Below are 15098 nucleotides of genomic sequence, written 5' to 3'. Positions count from 1 at the left end.
TATCGCAACCCATGTTACATGTGTATAGGAAAATATTTCCCAAATGGTTTACCTTTAAAAATGTGAATTGAAGTGGTTGATAAAAGTATGGAAGAAAAAGATGGACTATAGAGATGGTTCTTTACATGTAGATCACATTTTTCCTATCGGCATTTGGAAAGTGCAAAATAATTTAAAGTTTTTCCTTCTAAAAACTCCTTCATTAACCTTTAATATAATTAGATATGTATATATTTAGCATTTTTACATGAAACAATAGCTCAGGTGGTAGCTAATAGAAGATATTTTAATATATAAAGACCTAAATGTTATCTAATGTACCCATAAACATAATACCTAGAGAAAAGTTGATCATTGATCATCCAATAAAACAACATTTATCCTTATAGAGTCACATGGCATAAAAGAAAGATTAAAAAAGAAACTTCCTTTAAGGTAGAAAAATGAGTTTTCATACATTTTGATAAGAAATTATTTACCTAACCAATAGTATTAAACATGTGTCTATAGGTTGATCAATATTTTCTTTAGGGGCAGGTCCCTATGCATCATTAGTAGGTTGAAAAATTTGTGTTATGGGAACCAAAACATCATTAGTTGGAATTGTATCCCCATCCAACTTCTCTTTTATTAGATATTATGGGTCAAACTAAGAATTTGGGCATTTCATGGCCTTGGATGAGGGTTTAGTGGATAGTTACAGAGACACTCTTGCCTTCCTTGATATATTAGTGAACACACCAACTTAGTCTTCTATTAAAAAATTGGGATTGCCCAGATTGGGGAAACAAAATAGAAGATTTTTTAGGAGTCTCCCTACTCATAATCCAAGGAGTCCCCACCAATACTCAAACAATTGGTGTAGGTATGTCATATCTAATTCCACCTTTTACATCTAGATGCATTCTAAATATAACTATTGGTACATATTAAAGAACTACCAATGCATAAGAAAAGATAAATAGGTTGAACCTGATTAAACATAGCCATTTCTTGCTTTTCCAAATAAAAAATAAGAACTCAATTCTAATGAGCTCATAAGTCATTTCAACATCGATGACTTGGGGAAATTTATCACCCATGACAATTCCATAAGATGGCAATGGGGAGGAATATGCCATACAATTTGAAAGAAAATCTTTTTAGCATAATTAGAAAACAATAAGAAATGTTTGAGGTTTTAGTAAAAGAGGGTATTTTAGGTGGGTGATACCAAAATGGACCAAATGATAATCAAGAGTTAATCCCTACGGATGAGGGACCAAGTAAAAGAACTTATTTGGGTTCAGACAATTTTTTCCATACAATTTAAAGCTAAAAAGGTCAAATTACCTATTTAAATTTGAGTATTCAAATTTCTTTAGTTAAACATTAAACCTAAGTGGAAGGCAAAACCCCTTATAACCATTAACTAGGTTATAATTTTTAAAGGTTACATATCTCTCCAATTCCCAAAAGCTTAAATGATTTTTTTCTCTTTATATTAGGTACATTACCAAGTGGTATTACATTAATGATTTATTCGAAGCTATTTATTTATGTTTGGAATGTGTATGCTTTGGGATGTAGCATAATTTAGAGCTACATTTAAGAATGATTGTTTTATGATATGTCTTGGGTATGTAACAAAATGTGTGTCCACTTTTACAATAAGATTTAATGAATAAGAGAATGTGTAATTAAGTTAGATAAAATAAATATGGAGAAGAATATGCCTCATGATTTAAATATAATAGAAAATGTGGTGTGTGTGTATGTGTATTGAAGTGACATGTATGTACACTTATAATATATAGAGTAGGCTTTATATTGACTTAAAATAAAATAAACTAATAAAGCAATAATGTAGTTATAAAGCCATATGGCATAAAAGCAATAGAAATATGTGAACTATTTTGAACATAGAAACAAGTATTTGCATATTTTTATAAGTGTTTACAAGGGCAACAAGATCAAACCTATACATAGAGGTGGATAATTGAGGCTTTAGGGATAGTCCTTTATCCATTATTAGGAAAGTTAAAACTTAGGATTATGAGAACTCAACCATCATTAGCTACACTAGTGTGCTTAGACCTCCTCCCCTCCTCTAAGATATAGGGGTGGCATTGTGAAACTTGTCATTTTAAAACTTGCATAACTTTAGCAATACAATACCTACATTTGCCATTTAAGCACTAGGATTACTTAGATTGCATTAAAAAAACTAGTTAACAGTAACCTCCCTACTCAAATTGCATAGAGAGCCCCCTCCTCCCTACTCAAATTGCACAGAGAGCCCCCTCTGCTCAATACTCCAATAGCTAGTGTTGGTGTGTCATATATAATTCCACCTTCTACACAAGTGTAATATAAATATAGAGATTGAAAAAAATTAAAGAATTGTCAAGCCACAAGAACAACTAAATGGATTTAACTAGTTTAAGCATGAGTCACTTCTTTTCTTCTAAATTAAAAATTACACTCAATCCTAATGAGCTCACAAGTTGCTTGAAAGTTGATTAACTTAGGGCAAATTTTCACCCAGAAGGGCATCCTTTCATGTGATAGTAGCAGGCAACTTGAAAGTCAATGACATAGGCAATATATCACCCAAAAGGTTAGGCTTCCAATAGATGGCCACACAAAATTTTAAATTCAATATATAGTTAAGAAAAACATTTACGATTTGGTTATAAAAAAGTCATTTTCATTAGATCATAGCAAGATGGACCAATCAATGACCAAAAGCTAAGTCCACATGAATGAGAGACCAAGGCAAAATCAATTCTTTTAAAATCAATAAAAAAAATTCATAAACTTCAAAATTAGAAGAGTTCAACTTTTTTTCAAATCTTAATCTTTAAAATATTATCTAATCAAACATCTAACACAAATAAGAAAAAAACCCATTTCTAACTACTTGCAAACTTATACTTAAAAACCTGGTACTTCTTTGAATCATAAAACAATTTTGATTGAATTCTAAAAACAATTTTGATAAATTGTGTTTTTTAAAATATACAAGTGTCACAATGCTATTGAAAACCATTATTTGTATTCATACCATTTGAATTGTTTTGTAGGCTGTTACAATTGGATTTAACTTTTAAATATGTTAATTGGATTTAACTTTTAATTTATGTTAACTGGATGTGTTAGATTAAATGTATGTTCACTTTTTTGTTCATAAAATCTAACAATTTAATTGATGATAATTATATTATTTAAATTACTTAATTTGAAATTTAAATCTTTTAATTAACATGTATCTTTTTTAAAAATATATATATATATATATATATATATATAAAATCAACTCTGTATCTCATCACCTAACTAAATTAGAGCTTTAAACATGTTAAACATAAAACGATTGAATGCAGAAGAGGCTTCGCTGATTATGCCATCAATCAGAGTAAACTGTGTTCAGAGAACGAATAAATGTAAAAGAGTGTATGCTTCTTGAGTTAAATATAGGATAGAAAATAAAGTGTGCATATATGAGAAAATAAAGTGTGTATATACATATTTTAGGTGAGATAACATGCATACAACGTACATAAGTCTGAACATGAAAATCAGACCTGCAAAAAGCAGCAAACATCAAAGATCAGAATTAATAAACAGGGCAACCATCCACCTTGACACCCTTAGCAGTGGGGCAACTTGCCAAAGTACAATGCTCCCCTCCTGCTCCCCACCAGTTTATGGATGTGTTGTTAAGACCCAATGTAAAGTATAGTAGTATCGCCATAAAGGCCAAACCAGCATCCAGGCCTGCAGAGAGCACATAATTGTAGCGGTGCCACCAAGCCTTGTGATATTTAAATATAAAATAGTTGAAGTGAGATAACATGTATACAACGTACATAAGTCTGAACATGAAAATCAGACCTGCAAAAAGCAGCAAACATCAAAGATCAGAATTAATAAACAGGGCAACCATCCACCTTGACACCCTTAGCAGTGGGGCAACTTGCCAAAGCACAATGCTCCCCTCCTGCTCCCCACCAGTTTATGGATGTGTTGTGAAGACCCAATGTAAAGTATAGTAGTATCGTCATAAAGGCCAAACCAGCATCCAGGCCTGCAGAGAGCACATAATTGTAGCGGTGCCACCAAGCCTTATGATATTTAAATATAAAATAGTTGAAGATGGTCCCAACGGTTATCCAAGATGTGTAATTGACTGCAGTGGCTGGAAACATCATAGCAGATCCCAACATAACTGGCATGTTGATCAGAAGAATCCATTTGACATTTGGAAATGCCTTGTGTGCCAACCACACTATAACTGGAGCAGCTGCCCCACCCAAGAAGAACCAATTTAATTGGGAATACACTCCAAGCTTGCCAAATATCCTCTTGGGACCAACCAAACCCCATATGACTGATGCATCAAAAAACACACTATCACCAGGACATGTCCATGGGCTATCTGCAGCCAAAAGATCTGCTTGGCATATATCTTTCACTGATCCCAACATCCACCATGCAACTCCCAGGTTGACTGTTCCAGCCACTATTGTGCCTATAAACTGCATTGCATTCACAGGAAGTCAGTCAACACAGCAAATTTGCTGTGTGCAGCTACTGAGATGATCCAAACAACATTCTGAAAATCTTCAGTGAATGCTAGATTGGTTATAGCAAATTCCAGTTTCTTAAAAAATAAATACCCTGTTTTAACAAAGAATTCTACTGTGCATCTATAGTATATAGAGATTTGAAGCTAAAAAAAAGTCATGCTGTTATCATTTTAACAAGAAGGTCAATAATGTGTCTAAACATTTATAAATTGTAAAGAGCTAAAACCTAAAGCCAGTTCTTTCTGCACCAGAAAATAGACTCCTCAAAAAATTAAACCTTTCTTCAATTATATGATTAATAAAAATTGATTTTTTTGAGCAATCAGTTGCAAGAGTTCAAAGGAAAAATAAGATTCAATTTGATTGAACATCAACTATTTCTTATTTTCTAATTTACTGTTTTCCACAATCAAACAACATTACTTGACATTAATTTCTTTCTTCACAAAGAGAAAATAGTCATCCTCTGTCTACTGTATATTACTGTGTTGTTATCTGCTTCCAATCATATACCTTATTACCATATATTTTGTACTCGCACATTTTATTGTGCTTTATAAGAAAGTACCATCTGGACCTTTTCTAATCGAGTGTTAAAATGATATTAGAATAGCAGAGAAGCCAGAAGAAAACTTGATGTCCATGTTCATAACCTGGGTGTGTCTATATATATATATATAAACTTTGAGGGACAGACGGTATTTTGAAATATAGCACAGCATACTGGAGTGTTAAAATGATATTAGAATAGCACAGAAGCAAGAAGAAAACTTATGTTCATGTTCATAACCTGGGTGAGTGACCAGCTATATATATAACTTTTTGAGGGACAGTGAGTATTTTGAAATATAGCATAGCATACCTGTACAAGGAACATAGATCGAGGGGGGATTTTCATGTAATGGCCGAGCTTGAAGTCTGACAAGAAAGAAACTGCCTGGCTCATACTCATGTAACCATAGACCTTGAAGCAAACATTGGCAATAGGCTTCCCAGGAAGGATATATCCCATTAGGTATTCGGTGATAATATTCAAGCCTGGTGTCTGTGCCAAAACAAAATAAAAAAAAATAAAGCATAAGCAAGAAAAAAACATAGAATTCTTACTGCAAAACCATCAATAAAATCTCTTCTCCACCAAACTGCTTACCTGGTTAGTAGTAGCAGTGATGATACTTATGGGAAGAGTGAAAAATGAAGCGAGAGCACAGGCAAAGAGTAAGCCCCACCATGGTAGCTGCACCTCTTCCTTGAAAAACCCACAAAGTGCCAAGGAAACAGCCAGAGTCCCACACAAGAGAGTGTAGAACCACCATTGTGGGATATCTGGGTACTTGCGCATCAATTTAGTATGAATATCAGGCCGATTACTTTTTGATGATGCAACCGTACGTTCCCATATTTCCCTCGACCATCACAACGCATGTCAGACCATTTAATGTTTAAACTAACATCCAAAATTGATAACATTCTAACAAGGCAGCAATGAAATTCAAATCAATACAAGGATCAGAACTTACTTCCCATAGAACAGAAAGACATGGGTGACGGTAGAAGCAATAGTTGCAAATCCGAACCCATAAGTCAGAGCGAAAAACAGACTTAAATGTATTTGACCATTCTGATTGTAAGCAGGAAGATCCAGCTCAAATTTATTGTTCACAATCTGTGAAATATTATACTTTTTCCCCTGGGCAGTGAACAAATCCGAGCTGAAAATAGGAAAAGTCTTTGCATTGTACAGGTTAGCGCCCCAATAAGCAAGAGGGGCGGTCAAGTATACTACGAGGAGATAACCAGCCAAGACATTCATAATGGCAAAGAATGGAGAAATAAGGGGGCTGAACAAGAAGGCTGCAATCGTGCTCCAATCGAAACCAAAGGCACCAAGTCCAAGGCCTTTCAAACCAGAGCCAATCTGATGTGCTGTGACAGAGCGAGGCCAAATCCAACATACCCACGATACGCAGGACAGAGTTGAGAAAAGATAACCAGGGAATACATAATAGCAAAAGCTGCAGGTCATGGTAATGAAGAAGAATGTATTACGAGACATCCCCCTTCCATGGTCTTTCTCATGCAGTACCCTGCATGTCAAACACAGAACCTTCTCCATTACCAACTCTCACAGGACAATTAAATGAAAAGTAACTTAATAAGCGGACTGGCTAAATTCTTTTCTCAATTTCATAAGAATAAATTATTAAATTTAACCACTTATCAAGTGGCAGATCCATTAACATGAATTGATTTACTTAAAACACTCTCAAGAAATATGTTCGACGTTTCTATTTATACCGGAACAGGGTCACCTGGACCAGTGTGCTCGGCCACCACATGTGTGCAGGTTCTACAACATACTTACGAAGCAGTCCAGCCCATCCATATCCTAACACCTGATTCATCCCAGCACAATATTAAAAACTGATATATTTACATATATTTATTCACAGAAATAGAACTGTAAATCACATGCATTTAATAAAATGATTTATGTATTTGGTGGGAATTGTCTCTGATCAATAAACTAAATACCAAATTGGTATGTAAGGTTTTTTGATTTATGTATTTGGTGGGAATTGTCTCTGATCAATAAACTAAATACCAAATTGGTATGTAAGGCTTTTTTTGGTGAGACGAAGAATCTTCTTTTTGAGTAGCTATTTGATTACTGATATTCAATTCACAAAAAACCTCTTTTGCACAGTTATTTAATTGCTAAGATTTATACAAATGTGACTACTCTGTCCCTTTATGTTGAAGAAACACATATTCTTCACCATTGAAGGCACGCAAGCTTTACTATAATCTATATCAAATAAGTTATTAATCAATGCTCTGGATCAGTCGATTAATAACTTGCTATACAAAAAAATCCCAATAATATCACATAAATCATTGATTATAGACAGATAATCTCAAACTTAATATATTTCACTGCGAACACAACCTAATACCTGAGTTGTAATTATGATCAGCCAAGCTACCAGAAAACTGATATTCCTCATGTAAAACGCCTTAATGATGTTGACAATGCCCACCGCGTAGGCGGATCCATTGCCGAATGCGTAGCCTGCACTGGCAAAGATTGTAATGAGGACATGCTCCTTCATATTAAAGGGCCCTGGATTCAGGGACACCTCCTTCCCCAACAGAGGCACTCTGAATCTCCTCTTTGGCAGAGCCGAGGCCATGGAATGCCCAAGGGGAAGGGCTGCCACCTGCACTGAAATATGTGTGATGATAAGTGGCTCCTTCCTGTAACTGAAGAACTAGTTCAAAAATGAGAGCAGGATGCATGAAAGCAGCCCCAGAAACCACATTCGAAATGTCCATACAGGAATGGTCGGATCGTCTTCTGTACTCACAGTGAATGCCACCTACTCCACTGGTGAATTTTCTTCCCCCTCCTCCTCTTTGCTCACTTCCAATGATCTGTCCACTGCCATTCTAATTCTCTACACTGACAGCAATAAATAACTATTTGTACCTGATTGGCCTGGCCTAAGTTATAAGGATAGGCTGAGAGCTCTGTCTGTCCTTGAGCTGATCTATCCACTCCACTTCATGTTGGAACTACTACTCTTCTCCATTCCCCTTTCAGTATAAACCTATATGTTTGCAGAGATGAAAGAAATCTTATAAATATTCCTCTTCCTTTGGCCTTTTCTCTGCTGCTTCAGACGAATAAATAGATCAAATTAAATGCCCAGTTCAAGAAAACATACTAGGGCCAGATGTTCCATATCTGAAACCGGTTCCTGCTGCATTCCCAGCTGATCCTATCAAGTGAATCACTATTGATTCCTTTCCTGAGTCAGCGAATCCTCCAAAAATGCGGTGGGTCTGAGAGACTGAGACAAGTACAAGGATTCCTTTTAATTTTTTGTCCTAATCACAGAAAGAAAATGGACTTCTAATTGCCATTTCCACTAAATTAAGACTTTAGCCATGCAATGGGGAAAAGGCCCCGCCCCATGTCTCTTCAACAGTTGGATTTGGGCATGGATTTGTTCCCATCTTGAGAGACTCGCATTTAAACCAAGCCTTCATATCCACAGTAAACAAAGCAGAGTTCCCTTGAGAGCTTAAGGTGATCACCATGCCACCATATTTTTAAATGGTCCACCATTGTAAGTGTGATTATGGAGTGGGTAGGTTACCTGGAATTTGGGTGGACACGCCATGTTTATTTCTTAATTTCTTTAGTTATACTCTCAGTTTCCTTTCTTAATCATTCACATATCACATCTGCATCTCATGCTATCAATCTTTCACCTAACCAAACCAAGAAGATTTTATATTCCAGCAACATCATGTGACCACCGCCGAGGCTTGAGTATCGACCAGAAGATCAATAAAACAGTGAAATTTTATATCAACAGCGTCATGTGATCAGCCCCCACCGCCAATGCTCGCGTATGGACCAGAAGAAGACCAGCAGCACATTGATTACCAGGAAGGAAATAACAGAATTGCGCTCAAGCTCATGAACCAAAAATATTGTTGATCAGAATGTTTCAAGAAGTATCACAAACATCTTACAAATCAATAAGAAGATACGTTATTCATGCTTTCTAACATGGAAATCACTGCACAACCATCAATGGACCTGTTTCTCCATCATTTTTAAACTCTAGGCCTTGCTAACATCATCAGTTTTAATAGGTAAATATCATTCTCAGTCATTTTTAAAAGGTTCATTGGTAAAGGTTGGAATGCAAGATGCAATTCTTAACTACTTTGTTGAAATGCCAAGATGCCATTCTCAACTACTTTCCACCAATAAATTTATATGGAAATTGAAATTGAGGTGGTCAATAGTTAAATTGCTAGATGCAACTTGTTCCAAAATCAAACAGGGGAATCAGGAGTTACACTTAATGAAACAGGGGAATCAGGAGTTACACTTAATGAAGCATTGTCATAATAGAGTAATGCACTCCATGGTTCACATGATATTCTCCTTTTGAAATGTGTTATGTGTACTGGCCAATTGATCCACTTTAGTTTTCAACTACCTTATTAGCTCCTACTTCATATAGTAGTTTAATGCCTAGAAGTAAGCCATTTCATTTGTAAAAAAAATGAACCATATTCTTCTATGAATATCTAATGTATTTCAGAGTAACTAAACACATATTAAGATGTCGTGTGATTATCGTTATAGATCTACGGCTTTCTCGGTTAATGCTAAGATATGGTTATATCTCTAGAAACAATGCTTTTACAAGGATAAATATCATAAGTTTGATCCACTCTATTTTGGTCCATATCATTTTTACAGCAAGTTGGTGAAAATGTATTACTATGGTTTTTTAGTATATATTGTAGTTATCTAATTTAGTGGCTGCAATTATGTTTTAGATACAAAGTGACCTCATATTTAATCTTCTACTTGATATTAATGCTTACATTGATCCATGGCTTAACACATATTTGGTCCATGATTTCTATTTAAAGAGCACATCCTTTGTTGTTGATGAATTGCAAGAGACCCATTGTACATTATTTCTCCTTTTGTATTAATATATTTCCTCACGTGATGATGTTGGCTAGAACTATGGACTATGTCCTTCTTTTATGATTTTAATCATTTCATTCACTAGTGTACAAATCTTTGATTCCTTTGTGGAAGTGATTTCCTTATGTTGTTTGACCCATGTAGATAAACCCTATTAATTGAACAGGAACATCAATGACAAAAAGAAGATTCAATTCACAACATTGAAAATGTCTTTGACTACCAAACCTTTGTGATAAGTGAATAACCATCAAAGCAAAGTGCACAATGTGGTAGAAGTTTGTACAAGCAATGTGTGGCAACTTATATCCATTAAAGTATTGAAAGTACCAATAAACAAAGTCATAACAATTATCTAAGCTATGAATGGAATGAATACTAGGTTTATGTTGGTGATTACTTAGTTTGTGTATGATGTGATAATTTATTGGTTTATGCATAGTAATAATATTGCTATGATTGAGGACTGTGATAGTTTTAATGATAAGAGATTTTTATTTCTTTAAGGATAGTTTGTAACTCTCTTTCAGTGGTATACAACCCTATATTTTTTATGATTCATGGGCTCGTCTCTCATTGAATAAGTGTAACCAGTCTGCAACAGACAACATAGTTGGCTTGTTATGCATACTTCACCTTGTATAGTGTTGTGATCTGTGTGAATTGGATTTTAAAGCCATTTTCTTATGTCTCATTTGGTTTGGTGCACATTGAGCTCGCTAGGGCCCAAGTGTTTATTTTGTTCATGGCATGATACTTTGAGGGTCCAATTTTAGGACCTGGTTCATGTCTACCAAGAATTATGGTGTTTGGAATATTTCCCTTTGCCTTAGAGATATTTCCATATTCCCTATTCCTTATTGTGTTGGTAGAATACAAAAATCTAAGGGTGTGGGGATAGCAAGGAGAAGCCTGTGTTGTGATAGCTTGGATTTCTTGAGGCCCTTCTAAGTAGAAATCACATCCACGAGTGTCATCCCTTATGGAGGCTCGTATTTCTCCAAGGTTGTATTTTCTTCTAAGTGAACTTTTTATTATGGGTGTCATCCCTTGTGACGACCTGGATATGACCTAGGATAGATTTCATTTGGTGTGCTCTACACCGAACTTAATATACAACAAAATGGAGTTGAGGATCTGGGGGTCTATGAATGGCAAGGGTTAACACATCTCTAGAGGCTCGTATATGACCTAGGTTGTATATCAATTGGTGGGCCCCACACTAGACTTAATAACAAGAAACCAATCTAGAAATATGAGCGTCAGGGGATGGCGAGGGTGCATACATTTTCATAGCCTGAATACATTTTGAACTGGCTATTGTTCTCAGTGCTGGAGGGTTGGCCCACCAGCGAAACTTTATCATAGCATAATCTTTCCATAGGCTATCCAAGAGTCTAGGGATCGGAGGGTGGCAAGTGATTGCACAAATGTACGGGTATAGATCTAGCTAAGGCTAGATACACTTGCGATATTGAAGATGAATTTGACCACCAAATCTTGGTAAGAAGTGAACAACCATCAATGCAATAAGCACAATGAGGGAGAAGTTTATACACACAATGTGTGGCAACTTCTATCCATTAAACTTCTATTGACATACATGTTTTGTTTATACATACAAAAAAAACAAACAAACAATTCACAAAGTACAAAAATGACAATAATTTTCTAAAGTTTTGTTATCTATTGAACGAATAAATTTCACATACATAAGATGTGCATGATGTGTTGGCTGGGGTGGTTGGCTTTCGCACCCCCCAGCCATGTTCGATTCCTGCGCACGCTGCGGTTGCTACAGCTGCATGAAACAGTTCTGATGGTGCCGTAATCTGCTCGATGTGGTGCCGTAATCTGCTCGATGTGCTCGATGATGCCGTATTCTGCTCGATGATGACGTATTCAGCTGGCTTCGGCGATATTGTATGATGAATCTGCTCGCCGTGTATTCAGCGCGCTTCGGCGATATTGTACGATGAATCTGCTCGCTTTGGCGATATATGTTGTATTATGATTCTTCAGCGGGGATTCTCTCCCCCACTGAAAAAAAAATAAAAAAAATAAAAAAATAAAAAAATAAAATTATTTGAACATACAAAAAAACAAACAAACAATTCACAAAATACAAAAATAAATTACAACAATACTTAATCAAAATAAAAAATTCTTAATACTTTAAAAAAAACAAATATAATAAAAACAACTTAAAAAATTCTTAATACTTAAAAAAAAAACAAATATAATAAAAACAACATAAGTTCAACAATTACGCAATACCAAAACAACATAAACTCAAACATATCAACCATTAAAACAATACCAATAAGCATAATAAATAATTAAAAAAAAACATTGGGAAAGACGCAATCTAGAAAATATTACCTAATTTATTAATGACAACTACGCACGTGAAAAACAAAAAGATCATTACAAAATAAAAATAAAAATTAAGGTTTTGGAAAAGAGCACACAATACATGTTATATTATCAAATATAAAACACTAATTCATGTTTATTAAACCAAATATGACTTCAAAGATATTTTACAATTCAATATGAATATTTTTTTACAGGTGGGAAAATCTATTATAATTCAGTTGTTAAATCAGTGAGGACAACCATTTCTAGCTATAATCAGCAAATGTAGGCTGACTCATTAGGGTTATTCAAGGAAAACCATGCCACACCACTTCTAATAACCGGTTGGTGATTCTTAAGCGGGCAGGGTTTCATTCTTGAAAAATGCCTCTAGATCTTGGATCGTTAACTTGTAGACGAACTATTAACCAAACAAAAACAATTTTAAAAATAACATTATTAAATTAATTTTGAAATTAAAATGATAAATATTATTATCATTAAAAAAATCAATTTCTAATTTATGCTTTCCGAAACGATGTAGGTGAAAATGAAATTAAAGTTTTATGTTAATGAATTTAGATAGCTTAAACTATATTAAAGGTTTGTATGAAGGAATATGTGAATATATTTCCTAGCTCAATATCTTAGTGTTAAATAAAGATTTGTCCATGGGTTTATGGAGGAAGATACTATAAAAATTTTGGAGGCCATGGTAAAAAAATTATAAGCAGGTTTAATGGTAGGTTTTAACATCTGTTTGAATGACGTATTTGATGGAATGCTAAGGTGGAAATGTTTGGTTAGTGCTAGGAGATTTTTTAGTAGTTATATCTACTATGTCAAAATAATTAAGTTGAACATTCTACTTTTTTATTTTCTCCCCATTGTAGTTGATTGTGAAGCTTGGAAATCTCTCATAATTGGTTATTTTAGTAGTTATATCTAGTATGTCAAAATAATTAAGTTGAATATTCTACTTTTTTATTTTCTCCCCATTGTAGTTGATTGTGAACCTTGGAAATCTCTCATAATTGGTTATTGATTAGTGTTCTAAATGGGTTCCATAATATAGCTCCAATTTCATATGGTTTTCTCCATAATATAGCTCCAATTTCATATGGTTTTCTCTATAATATAGCTCCAATTTCATATGGTTTTCTCCAGATCTAGAAGTTACATGTGGTGAGAGCTTACAATTATTCAATTGAAGCCCTATGTAAGCCCTTTACCTAGAGTGGCATCAAAAAATCTCCATTGAACCAATGTGAATGACTTGTTGGAAATAAAAAGTAATTAGGACATTAGCAAGGAATACCATAGATAATGTTGGATGCACTTGCAGTTGGGGAAGACATATTTTGGGGTTGCCTCGGATGGACGAATGCCTTGGCCTGTTGGAAAGGAAAGATTTGAATGGATGTCTTGTGCTCTAATAAGATAATGTGAAGGGATTGCAAAGACTTGGGCGTGCCTATTGGATGGTAGGGTGCACAATGGACTTCAGATAGAGATGGATAGGACGCATTATAGATGAGAAAGTTTGGGTGCATCAATAGACTTGGTAAACATGGCTAGAGACTTGGAGAGTTGGGTGATGAGACTTATATGGACCAGTTGAGTGAGTCCTCCATAGTTGGAGGTCACGATGGGAGGTTGAGGTGCCATGAGGCACACATCCCTACAAACCACAATTCGATGGGATGCACTCATTGAGATTACTCACTTGGGAACTCATTCCTTGGGTATGAACTTGCAAACAATAGATGCGCAGATGAGTTGGAGTTAGGAACAATTGGACATGGATGATTCAATGAATTGGGTGCAGAATGAGATGACTTGTGGATAGATGACTAGATGCATGGATAATGAGATGGGCTTGGAATAACTAAATTTGGTTGATGTATGAGATGAATTTGGGTCTACTCCATGCAACACAACTTGCTAACTAATGGATAAGGCACATATATATGCAAAGATTCCTATATGAACAAAGGAATCAAGGAGAAATCATTAAAGATGAATGGATCGAGAGGAACCTGGGAAAATTCAAGAAATGAAGAGTTTAGTGATGAATTTTTTCAAGAAGCCAAGGGGTTCATCATTGTGACAAGTGTTGGGAAAAATGACTTGTGATTCCTTGGGGAGATAGATTTTCAAATGGAATCTAAGATGACTTTGAGACTAGTTTAGAGTAAACCCTTAGATGAATTCTAGAATTGCTTGAGACAAAATTTTGAAATGAGATGGGATGAATCTTGACACAAGTTCAACAAACGAGTTATGATGTGAGTTTGGAAAACAAGGTTGTATGAGGTAGACTTATGGATGATTCTTCGGATTTACCTATATGATTTATTTTGGGTAGTCTTAGAAGAAGGTAGAGTTCATTAACACCCTTGTATTATTGTAATTTAATTATGGAAGTGACCGAACTCCCCTCATTATATCTCTGAATCATATTGTAACATTCTTATATGTGTATGGATTAGGGTGTTAGGAACTGACTTGGTGCCATCTAAACCACATGAGTTGTGTCATGTTATATGAAAGTGTTTGAATGTTGCATTGTTCCATGTATACTTTATTTAGATAAATGTTAGTTTATTTAAGTATTGTTGTGGAACATTTTATGCCATGGTTGG

At 34.9% G+C, this 15098-nt stretch overlaps 1 pseudogene across 1 annotated transcript; it reads right to left on the bottom strand.

The window, feature by feature from the left end:
- Positions 1-3458: 3458 nt before the first annotated feature.
- Positions 3459-8035, bottom strand: LOC149181269 (oligopeptide transporter 4-like; annotated as a pseudogene). Its single transcript, XR_016257003.1, has 6 exons — positions 7529-8035; positions 6870-6967; positions 6092-6658; positions 5722-5977; positions 5434-5616; positions 3459-4520 (listed from the first exon to the last, which is right to left on the bottom strand). The product of XR_016257003.1 is annotated as an oligopeptide transporter 4-like (transcript).
- Positions 8036-15098: the final 7063 nt, after the last annotated feature.

This window comes from Pinus tabuliformis, chromosome 3_2, assembly GCF_031772625.1.
Source record: "Pinus tabuliformis cultivar Carrire ecotype Pingquan chromosome 3_2, CPIR1, whole genome shotgun sequence".
Taxonomy (NCBI): domain Eukaryota; kingdom Viridiplantae; phylum Streptophyta; class Pinopsida; order Pinales; family Pinaceae; genus Pinus; species Pinus tabuliformis.
This window is presented reverse-complemented; position numbering and strand designations above follow the sequence as displayed.